We start from the raw sequence: 12,394 nt of genomic DNA on the forward strand, positions 1-12,394 counted from the left end.
ATGCTTATGGCAACTTAGACTTAATGCTTGCAAATGGCCTGGCATTAACGAACAAATAGCAATTACCAGTATTCTTAAACTCAGATCACATTTTATATGAACAAACACAATACTACGTACTTTTTTATCATATTTTATTATTTTTGTTCATTTTGTATGAACTTTGAATGTTAATCATATGCAGTTGCCATTATTGTATTTAATAAGTTCTTTTTATATAACATACACATGTTTTAACACAAGTTTTTAGTATATTTATATAATTATAATCTAATCAATTATATAACTAACTATAATTAAATTATTTACATTTAATATTTAATATTTATACTTATATTTTTATATATATATATATTTATTTTTACACTCACATCTAATTATATTTACATTTGTATTTATATTTACATTCATATTTATTATATTACATTTATATTTAACTTCATTTTTATACTTAGCAACTATATTTATATTGACATACACTACTGTCATAAGTATTGTTTAATTCTTACCATGTTATTTATTTATTTATATATTTACTCAATTACCTTAGAGAGATTCATATTTAACATTTAACACTTCTCTGTTTGTCCTTTCAATAGTATAAGTTTTTTGTTCTTCTTGTCTCTTTAAAGAAGTGATGAACTGATTGTTTGATTTATTTTAATTATTAGTTTAATTATTCATTTAAATGTTTTTGTAGTTAGTATATAAGGGATGATCAGCAATGTTTTCTTGTACTCTGATGATGCCCCTGCTTAGTGGGTGAAAGCGCTTAGTACCTGTGGATTTTATCGTGGTTTGTCTTCCTGTTTGGTCAAGTTTTATTCATTAAAAGTCATTTTGATGTGACCAGGATCCAAGGTTTGCTGTTATTTTTTGCTTATTGGTGTGTTCAACATTTGGATGACATAGCTCTACAATCTATAATGTCACAGTACTGTAGTATAACAACTAGTTAGGCAGGGGTTCTAATCCTAGATATGACAGGTGTGTGCATGTATGTGTCTTAATGTGTTGATGTTTGTCATTCATGTCCTGTGTAGACGTGGTTGTGAGTGTGTAACAACTGGACCCAGTGTTGAATGTGTTTTTAATATTTCCTATTTGGTGCCCCTAACATAACTCACAATATCCACCATGCAGGGATAATAGATGTGCTATCAGTACATAGTCAGTCACAGGTTTGATACCCTGGACTGGTAGGTGTGTGACACAAACATGCTTACCTTTTACTCTCACAACCCACCCTGACTTATGTTTGCCTCTGCCTCTCTCACTCCCTCTCTGGTGGATGTGGAGACTTACACCTGCTTTGCTTAGGCAGTGGCATGTGTATTGCCAGTGATGCTCATGATCAGCTGATGGCCTCTGCACAGATTACAGCCCTCCTCTAGCTGATTGCATGTAGAACAGCTGTGGTAACATTCCCATAGCCAATTGTATGGAAACACACTCTGATATCTAGGAACATCTTGTTGGTGCTGGGCCTTTTCATTCACTGTGAGCAGGAACTAGATATGTTGTTTGACAAACAGCATCACAGATGAATTGGGGACTTACCTCTGACAACATACACTGTGGAAACAGGCCAACACACAGGAGGGGGATGTGCCTGTCTAGACCACAGACTGTAAGTGCTGCTATACTGCATTTGGGGTGCTATTGGTTTAACAGGGTGTGTGTGGATATGGCTGTCCTACACATTTTAATACTAGTCATGTCAGTGCTATGTGTATGAGGAATCCTCATCTGTAATGTCATCTGTAGACTGGGCAGTGCGTGGTGCCTTGTGTTCCTTGTGTTACCCACGGAGCACCCATCTCTCAACTGCAGAAGGTAGTGTGAGGATTTCAGTCAGTAGATGGTGACAGCCGGGAGAGTTACTGATGTCATATCCCTCATAGGACATACGTTGCATCAAACCCTGTTATGACAGGTAATGTATGAGGTCATCACAGTGACATGTCAATATTGGGCCTGTATTTGTGCCTCCAGCCTCAACCCTGTCAACTTTTGTATATATGTCATGCAGTAGGGAGTGCATATGTACTGTACACCATATTCATTGACAGCATATCTGATAAGCCAGTGGAATATCAGACTGCTACATATGTTATGTATAGTAGAGGTTCTATTTGAGGACATAGCCTGGGCATTCTGTGGTTGTGTGTACAGTACTGAGGTATGTGTAAGCCTGGTAACTGTCGACAATGTGTGTATAGTGCATATGTACCTTGGCCTTTGTGGAGACTGTGGTAGTTGTCATTGTTCTTGGTCCTGTTCTATCTGATGTTACATGCTGCTCCACTGTATGTCACCCTAACAGCTTACATGTTTGTAGGAGCTGACACAAACATGTCCCAAATCACAGACAGCCATCGGACCACATTGTGTAGTGGCCCAGTATATGTAGGGTTGTTGTGTGAGTGGCCCATATGAGGATGGTGTACATCAGACAGCCCATATACTGCAATAATATGCTAGCTTACCATATGTGGCTGCGGCTGTGTTCACATTGGTTGTGGTTATGCACTTTTACACAGGTGTTTATTACTCTGTGATGTGACATGCCTGTAGAGCCTGCTATCTATGTAGCTACATGTGTATTCCCACATACGAGATGTAGCCCAGTGTTGGGTCAGTCTGCTTGTAGCCTGCACTGTGCTTTGTTACATGCCTAGCATCTTACTGTACTTTTCCAGTGAGATGTCATGTCCAGATACTTGCCAGATGTACTGCTGCCTGGCCACCATAACAGTCATGTCTGTCAGACAAAGCAGTGGGATGCTGTTCAGATGTATGTCATTAACTAGTGGATAGTATGTTGCCATAGCACCTCTGTAACAGCGGTTATTATATGTCAAGACAGACAGGGGTGTATGAATGCATAACCTATGGTGGCAAATGTATACCAGTATGTATGTGTTATACCCATCTACATGGCTGTTAACATCCACATTGACAGGCCTGGTCCCCATGTTTTGCATGAAGGGGCTCTGTGTATACCCCTGGACCGACCTGAGTGTGTTAGACTGTCCACATATATTGGCCATATCGCAGCTGTAGTCCACAGGGGCATTACTGTGCTAGCAGTGGTAGTGTACTATGATGACCTTAGGATGTCTGTAAGTAGCAAATGGCACACATGTTAACAGCAGATGTGGCCTCACACATGCACCATTTCTGTGAAGACAATCCCCATTACAGTAGCAATAGTCTACAACTATACCTGCACTACATACGTGACATCCCCTTGCACTGAGAGGTTGGAACTATTGGGGCTGAGGTAGGGGTCCACTCCATGTGCAGGACATATGGTGAACATATATGTATAAAAAAGCATACATATATCCATATAGATATGTGCACATATACATATCTTGCTTACTGTATGGCAACAGTTGTACACATATGTCCCTGTGTTCCAGCCTCTGTCCTCCACCTACATACCAGGCTTTGCACATATGACAAGTTGACAGGGGTTGTTATGTAGTGGGCTGTGTGTATGTCATGCTGTCATTCCTGCCATCACTCCACTGATGTTGTGTCCCCCACACATACCGGGGGGTTGGGGCCATATATGTGTGGGTTTCACCTACACAATACATGTGTTCCCTAATGCCCTCCAGAGGCCAGTCTATGTAACAGTGGTATATGGCCCAGTATTAGTGAGTGCAGGGGGGTGCACCATGACTAACCTAGGCTGTTACAACATGTGTGGGTATCTGGGATAGGCTGCCTTAAAGTATTTGGATGTACTTTACCATACAATCCACCTTGGGTAAATGCAGGTCTACTGCCTCCTGCCATATGGGATGTTCTGTTTGTCAGTGTGATTGTGATGGTGTCAGGTATGCCTTGTTATGCAACAAATACATCCCATTGTGTCAACTGGGTCTGTCCCCCCGTAGGGATTGTGTACAGAGTGTAGATAGAGGCTAGTGACCTATATGTCTGCATTACGTACTGTTGGTTGTCTGGTATGTTGTGGCCCAGTCTTTCATTACTAATGTACTAGTTGTAGGCCTCGGCCTGGACAACAGCATATGTCAACTTTTCCAGACTACTGTCTTAGTATAACTGTTTCACAGTTGCATTACACTGTTCAAATGGATGTCGGTGTCTAAACAGCTATATGACATGACATAGGCAACTGTCATGATACACAAATGAAGCTTTCACATTCATTTATGCACACATGTGTGTGGTGTTATACCCTTTGATATGTCTGTGGGTATATGTTGCAGGCTATGAATGTCATTTGTATGGGTGGCTCATACAGTTTCCAGTTGGTAAGGTGGTGACTGTGGGAATACTGGCTGCTACATATTGTGTGCACATACTACATATGTATACTACTGTATAAATCCCTGTGTGTGTTTGTGTAGGTACATATGTAGATATATGTATATATATATATATATATATATATATATATATATATATATATATATATATATATATATATATATATATATATATACACACACATATGTATATTACTGTACAAATCCCTGTGTGTGTATGTGTAGGTACATATATATCTATATATACATATATATGTATATAGATTATATATATATATATATATATATATATATATATATATATATATATGTATCAATATGTTGTAACCATTTAGACATTAATATATTTACTCACACACATACATCTACATGTTGGAATACATTCTCTGTACTGTTGAATGACTGGGCTGGATGATATGTTTGTGAATACATCAAAGATATGTCTATCTGAGATGGCTTAGTGCTAACCCACTTTGGTGTTGGTGTGGAGGGTCCTGGGTTTGATCCTAGCAGAGGCTGCTAATTTTGCTGCTAGGCAGAACAAGGACCATTGGATACAGTGTGATTAAGGCACTTTTGTGCAGTTGTAAGCAGGTTTGCGTGGGTTTGTGCAACGGTAAGCACTGCCGACCTCCGCTTATGTTTTCTTACAGCCAGTTCGCTTCAGCTTTCCCAACCTGTGTAGGCATAGCTTAGCCTTCCGCAAACCCATGCAAACCTGCTTACCCCCACACTAATTCCTTAAAAAGAAAAGAAAAAGAGGTTGATAGGAAAGTGGTGAAAAATGGGGCACAAAGAGAGAAATACAGTAGGGTAAAATAGCCAAGCATGTGCAGAAAGGGTATAGGACAAGTCCATAGCTGCCCATTTCTTCTACATCAACAGCTGTGCATATACATTATATTTGCAAGTACTTTTGGACCCTCAAACCCCTGGGAGAGGGGTAAGGACAACTAATAATCATTGTGATGCCAATTAGACCAGATTACATGTGTGCAGTGGACACGTGTGCAAAATGGACAGCTATGTATGGGGCGAGATTTTTTTGTGGGAACAGATTGCCCTTTTTTTTCAGGTGAGAGTGGGATGTTGGGGAGGGGGAGTAGGTATATTTGGGGAGGGAGGTTGGGTAGGTTAACAGCAAGACCCACAAAACGCATACAGAGCCAGTATATGACACATGTGGGGGGTAAACACCTTGGACAGGGAGGCGTGTTTGGAAGTTGCAAGCCCATGAGCCCGCAATTGGAAAGAGTGGGACTGAGGTTCCCACCGATGGGCAGTCACCACTGCACCTTCATGGCCCCAAAGGTGGCTGTGCTGGCTGCTGTGTAGGAGGTGCAGGCTCACCTTCTAATAGCGCCACTCGGCCCCCAAGCTGGCATAGCCACTCTCAGTACTCCAGATCAAGCTCCCTATTCACCAAGGCCAGGACCTGTTGATGGGTGACAGGTTGCCCTCCACGCCCGGTCTGAGGGGGGGTGAGCCCCATCCCCTTGCAGCAGTTCCTCCTGAAGGTGGTGCAGGGCCTATGGAGGAGGAGGTCCAAGGCTGGGCAACAGATGTGCTGGTGCCCGATGTCATGGCCAGCTGAGATGGGGCAGATGGGTCCGCTGGGACCAGTCTTCCCATATGAGTTGTGTTGTCGCAGGTTTATTGCAGAAAAGGGTTAGTAACAGTCAACAGCATTCTGGATTAGTTATAACAGCATGCATAGTTATTCCTATTAACCCGACACACCAGATTTAACACAGTTGCAGAGCAAGCAGAACACAAGCATATATGGAACAACAGTGGCCATTACAGGAGCATGCAGGTTTCATTGATAGCAACAGGCCACCAATATGGGTGTGTTTTAACATGGCACATGCATAGAAACAAATGTGAATATTTATTAATCATTAGGACATATGTCCCAAGAACGTTTGGAGTGTACAAATACCAGTTGAGGAGTGACATTGGGTTATTATGCACATATGGTAGGGGTGAGAGAAAGGATTCAATTAACAACTAATATATCCTTGTAGTTTTCACAACATTCTTAGTCACTGCAGTGATCTTTCCCTTGCATGTATTATTACACTACACAATGGCCATATATTGTACACTGGTATGTTTATAGATTATTATATACGTGACCTGTGTCTTAAATACAGGCGTGACAGACCGCAGGTGTTAATGCTACATATGTTGAGAATTGCTGTCATACGCATTGGGTGAGGTGCTAGAATGACAAGTTTGCTTTCATATACATTCTCTGACTATGTACACGCTCGACTGTCAGTTATATGTGATTGACAGTTGCCTACATTTCTTGGATCATCACACTGAACTTTCATGGGAGCAGGGTACCAAGCTGGTGATATGGGTCATTTATCTGGACATGCTGGACACATTGGAACAGTTGTGGGGTATGAATATGCATACAACTTGCAATTTGAACATTCTAGTGAATTCTGTACTGTTGGGTGTAAGTATGCATGCAGCTTTCTATCTGAACATTGTATTAAAATCTGTACAGTTGTGGGGTATGATTATGCATACAACTTAGTAGCACTCCCAGGATTCAAACACCTGCTGTGTGTGACAAAATATTATTGCTAACATCACAGTACACTGTGCTACTAGGGAATTGATGTACAGCTTTCGACCGTTTTCTGTCTGAGTCTCCCTAATGTGTACGATATGCCTGACCTCTTGGCACTTCCAACATTGTTATGCAAACCTTCATACCCATTTTATCTGCATACCACGGTGTGGGTGACACTGCTTAAGATACAACAGTACTATTTATAGTATGGAACAGATCACAAACATATGAGAAGACTGAACAGAAGCACTCCAGGGGTTATACCTTTATTCACAGAGTATTAACACATTTATTTCTACTGGTACAACACTTTCTATTGGCTCTTATTATCTTTGTTATGACAGTACATGCAGACTGATTACTATGCCATGCGATGCAGCCTTTGCAGCCTAGCATCATGGGCTTGCTGGTTTGCAGCCCACTCATCTGCAGCTGTCAGAGAAATACACTGCTATTTAGCCATACCTATCCATAGTATACACAATCTAGGCAATTATTTACTACTTGGTAGAATGTGTACTTAGTACTGGGGCACTGGCCATCTGCCGACACTCCTGGATCCACTGTTCCAGGACATCCACCCTCCACCGCTTCAGGTCAGCATGGTGGTGCCTGACCTGCTCACCAGTCCGGGGGATACCTGTGGCACTGGTGAGTTCACAGGGGAGACTGTCCCAGGCCTCCATTTTGTACTGCGAGCCCTGGTACTGGCCCTGCAGTAGTCTCTGATCATGGTGTTTTACCAGGAGCCATACCATGAATTTTGACTCCTGGATGCCCCAGAGCTGCGCTCTGAATATAGTGCCTTCACCCACACCAGCCATGCTGCCTGCAGTGGAAAGCTACAACCAGTTATGAGACGTATTCACATCTGTGGGGTTTTAATATGACCATTTTCCCACACGTTGCCATGATTAGCCAGTTTTGAAAAGGCTTAGCTATGGGCACACCTGCTTACATAAAGTTGGCACTGTTGAAAGAGGCATACCACTATGCAGATTGAATTGTCTCACCTACCCATTGCTTACACTTACTAACATGAGCAGTGATGCGGTTAGCATTGCTTCATAGTTGATTATCACTATATTTGCCATTTGGCAATGATTTATTCTTTATTACAGGTTATATATGTGTCTGGTATCCGTGATTCATGTGTACATACACTGTATGGGGTCCTGGGAACTTCAATACTTTATTACAATAACACCTCAAATGTATGCTTGCTGCAGTACTCCAGTTCACATATCTATGTTCTGTGGCAGGTTATCCAACATCACACTGTACATAGATAGAGTTCACATGTTTGGTTTGCTTTTCCTGTGGTGAGGATCAGTTTGCTGATACCTCATACATACCTATTGCTATGATGGCTTAGTCGTTAACTACTCTGACTATAATGTAAAGGGTCCTGAGTTTGAGCCTTGCAGGGGCAGTTTATTTTATTGCTAGGCAGAACATGGGCCGTTGGATCCAGAGTGATTAAGGCACTTTAAAGCAGTTGTGAGTGGCTTTGCATCGGTTTGCGCGATGGGTATGCGCTTGTTTGTGTGAAGCACAGCATTACTGCCCTCTGGTTGCGGCATCATGCACTCAGTTAGCCTCTACAGTGCTTCACCAGTGTGGTACTCGCATACCAGCAGCCAAACAGGCTTAAACTCGCTTGCTCCCGCTTACACACATGCAACGTCGTGCATTTTGTTCACATCTGTCAACCGGGACACTCAGACTGTATGCTTGCCCATTGTCAGCGGTGGCCTGGGGGTGTAGATCTCTACATTGTCCACAGCTACCTATCCCAATTAATACTGGGGTGATCACATTCATAGAGGGTAACAGACATAACATAGCTATGTCCCCCATTAATCATGCTTAGTTTACATTAAACTGTCAGCATTATCCATTCTTAGGTCAGGTTTACATGTAAGGTATGACTGTTGACAAAGGTCAGTTTAAGGTGAGGTAGGATTCCTGTTTCGCAAGTCTGGATAGGTTACATGTAGGTATTTAGGGTAGGTGTAGTTATTTCATAGCTGTGTGGTACAGTAGAGGTGAATAGCTAAGGAGTAAGCAGGTAGGTAGTAGGGGTGACATTGTAACTGTATTGCATCCTGTAGGTATAATTGGATGGGGAGCAATAGGGATGGTATGAAGGATGTTGGGTTTGTATGCGAGGCAGGACAAAAAGTGTCGGTATCACTAGTTGATGTCGTGGTGTAGAGTGTGAGGTGGGGGGGTTTCACAAGGTGGTGAGCCTGTACTGCTCCAGGTGTTCTTGTGGTGTTCCTTCATGTGTTAGTTACATGTGTCCTGTGGGACAGCTGTGATACTACATGTTGATTGGGGTTCCAAATACTGGCAATATTGTGGGGGAAGAGGGTGTCACCTACGTTTACCTGTAGACATTAAGAGGAATGGAACAGGGTCTGATAGGTATGTGGTGTGCATGGGGCACAAAGGGGGGTGTTAGTAGGGGGATTATCCAGGGATGTGCAGGATGGCTGCAGGGAAGGTCCACAGCTGGCCATGTTATCTATGACAAGAGCTGTGCATATGCACTGCATTTGGTGTTTGCATTGGACACTCACACCCCTGGGTGGGGGTGGGGGCTTCAATAATACCTTGTGATGCCTATTACATCGGCTTACATGCCTACAGTGGGGTGTTGCGACCATGTGTCCGTAGGTGTTGTGTAGTGGGTAATGCAACAACACATATGGTTATACCGTACTTTACCATGTACACTGGACTGTGCTACGGTGGAACCCATATTGGGAATGGCTGCCCATTAGGCGTAAGCATGCCTGTCAACTGTTCAGAATCCGTGGCCTGTCCAATGTTTGCTTCATAATATTGGTGTATTCCTTTTACAATCCGCACCTGTCTGGCAAATACCTGGGAAATGACACCATTAAATACAGACAAGTAATTGGGTTTATGACTCCATATCCTTCGGACATGTCATGCTAATGAATAACCTATTATTCTATCAGCTTTCTAAGGATGTAAGTGGAATATGTGCTTTCTGTCCCTACATGTCCCCCCAATGGTTTAGGGTCTGTCCAGTGGTTTAGCTCTTAGAGGTTGAGAGGTATGGGCGTAACCGCTGCCCAATTCGCAATATTGCTGACATTCCCGGCGCTGTCCGAATACAACTGCACGAGCCAACACCTGTACACCTAGGCCCATAATTGCATACCTATAGTTCCCCCTCCTGGCCCTCCTCTACAGCACTCATCCTTACTGTGGGTGCAGGTGGGGTCTAACCACACCACTACACACTGCCCACTCTCCACATGTCGGCACCCATGTCATATGTTGTCTCAACCCATGGGTAATCAGGCTTGCACAACCTACTAGTCCATGTACGTATACAGCCTGGTTGGATAAATCACTACAGGGACTGACTTTGATTATCATTACTTTCTGGGGTGTCCCACAAGGGACAATGATGTCTTTGTTTCAAGATTAGACATCGCAGGTATCCCCCACTGGAAGTATCCTGCCTGTAGTCTGGGAAGCAGTGGTGTGTTTACTTGTATCGTGTGTTTGTATGTTTCACCTGTCTAGGTGGGGGGTTTTGATGCAACGTGTTACACATTTGTTAATTGGACCCCTCACCCCCATTGGCACGGCCTGTGAACATATGTAATCCTTAACTGGTGTATCATATCTATATATATATCTATATATATAGATCTAGATATGTATATATATATATATATATATATATATATATATATATATATATATATATATATATATATATATATATGTATATATATATATATATATATATATATATATATATATATATATATACATATATATACACACACACACATATATATATATATATATATATATATGTATATCTGCTGTATATTACTATTTAATATACTGTTGTCTAGTCCTGAGGAGCTTTTCTCCCCGGGTCTCTGCTGTAAATGAGCCAATAGCTCAGCCAGACTTACCCGGTTAACAGATGTAATTTAAATACATAATTCAATTAATATCCTAGCTATATATATGTGTATGTTTACACACACATATATATATATATATATATATATATATATATATATATATATATATATATATGTATATCTGTATTTGTATGCAATATAAATATATATATATATATATATATATATATATATATATATATATATATGTCTAACAGCATATGGATGCATGGGTGTCTGCATATGTATATCTCTATATGTGGGTATATAATTATATTCTGTCTCTGTATGTACACATTTGTACTGTGGAGAGGGGGAGGTTTCACTCCATGTAGGTATGGGTATATATATATATATACACACACACACACCCCGACCTTTACAGTTGTATATCTATATCTGGTTATTCTGTTCTTTGCCATGTACAATAGACTGTCCTGCAGTGGGACTCATAGTGGGAGTGGCTATCCTTTGGGTTCCAGCCCTGCCCAATGCACACTATTGCTTACATCCCGGGACGGTCCACATAGACCCACTCCTGCTCAGCTAGGCCCATCATTTCATACCCATAGTTCCACACAAACTCTTCGGCACTCTTCATTACTCCAGGTGCAGGTCAGGTCTGGCCACATCAGTAAACTGTACCCACTCTCCACTTCTCGGGACCCATCACATATGTTGTCTCGCCCCATGGATCATCAGGCTTCCCCTACCTTGTACACTGGGAACATGCGTGGCCTACCATTTGACATCGGTGTAATGGCAGGAAGCCCAAAAATGTTTGAATTTTTGGGTGTCTCACAAGGGACATACATGTCTTTCTTTCAAGAGCAGACTTGGAGGGTCTCTCCCACTGGTAGTATCCTGCCTGTAGTCTGAGAAGCAGTGGTGTGTTTACTTTTATTGTGTATATGTATGTTCCCCCGGTCTAGCTGGGGGGGAGAGTTGATGCTACGTGTTACACGTTTGTTGATTGGACCCCTCACCCCCATTTGCAAAGCCTGTGAACATATGTAATTCGTAACTGCTGTATCATATTCTAGCTATATACATGTGTATATTTACACACACACACACACACACACACACACACATACAAATATATATATATATATATATATATATATATATATATATATACACATTACTGTATAGAGATATATCTGTATATGTATGCATACATGTATATATTTATATATTGCTGTCTATATATATCTAATGATGTATGGGTGTCTGCATATGTATATATCTATAGGTGGGTATGTATATGTATTCTGTCTCTGTATGCATACATTTGTACTACGGAGAGGGAGAGGTATATCTACATGTAGCTATGGGTAGATATACACACACATACCTCTACATATATACATATACACCTGGTTATTCCATTCCTTGCCATGTAGATTAGACTTTGCTGCAGTGGGATTCATAGTGGGTGTGGCTGCTCGTTGGGCGATGCCTCTGCCCAATGAACACTTTTGCTTACATCCCTGAGGCTGTCCTTATAGACCCACATCAGCCAACACCTGTAC

This window comes from Protopterus annectens, chromosome 17.part0 (assembly GCF_019279795.1).
Source record: "Protopterus annectens isolate FY-2018-M chromosome 17.part0, PAN1.0, whole genome shotgun sequence".
NCBI lineage: Eukaryota > Metazoa > Chordata > Ceratodontiformes > Protopteridae > Protopterus > Protopterus annectens.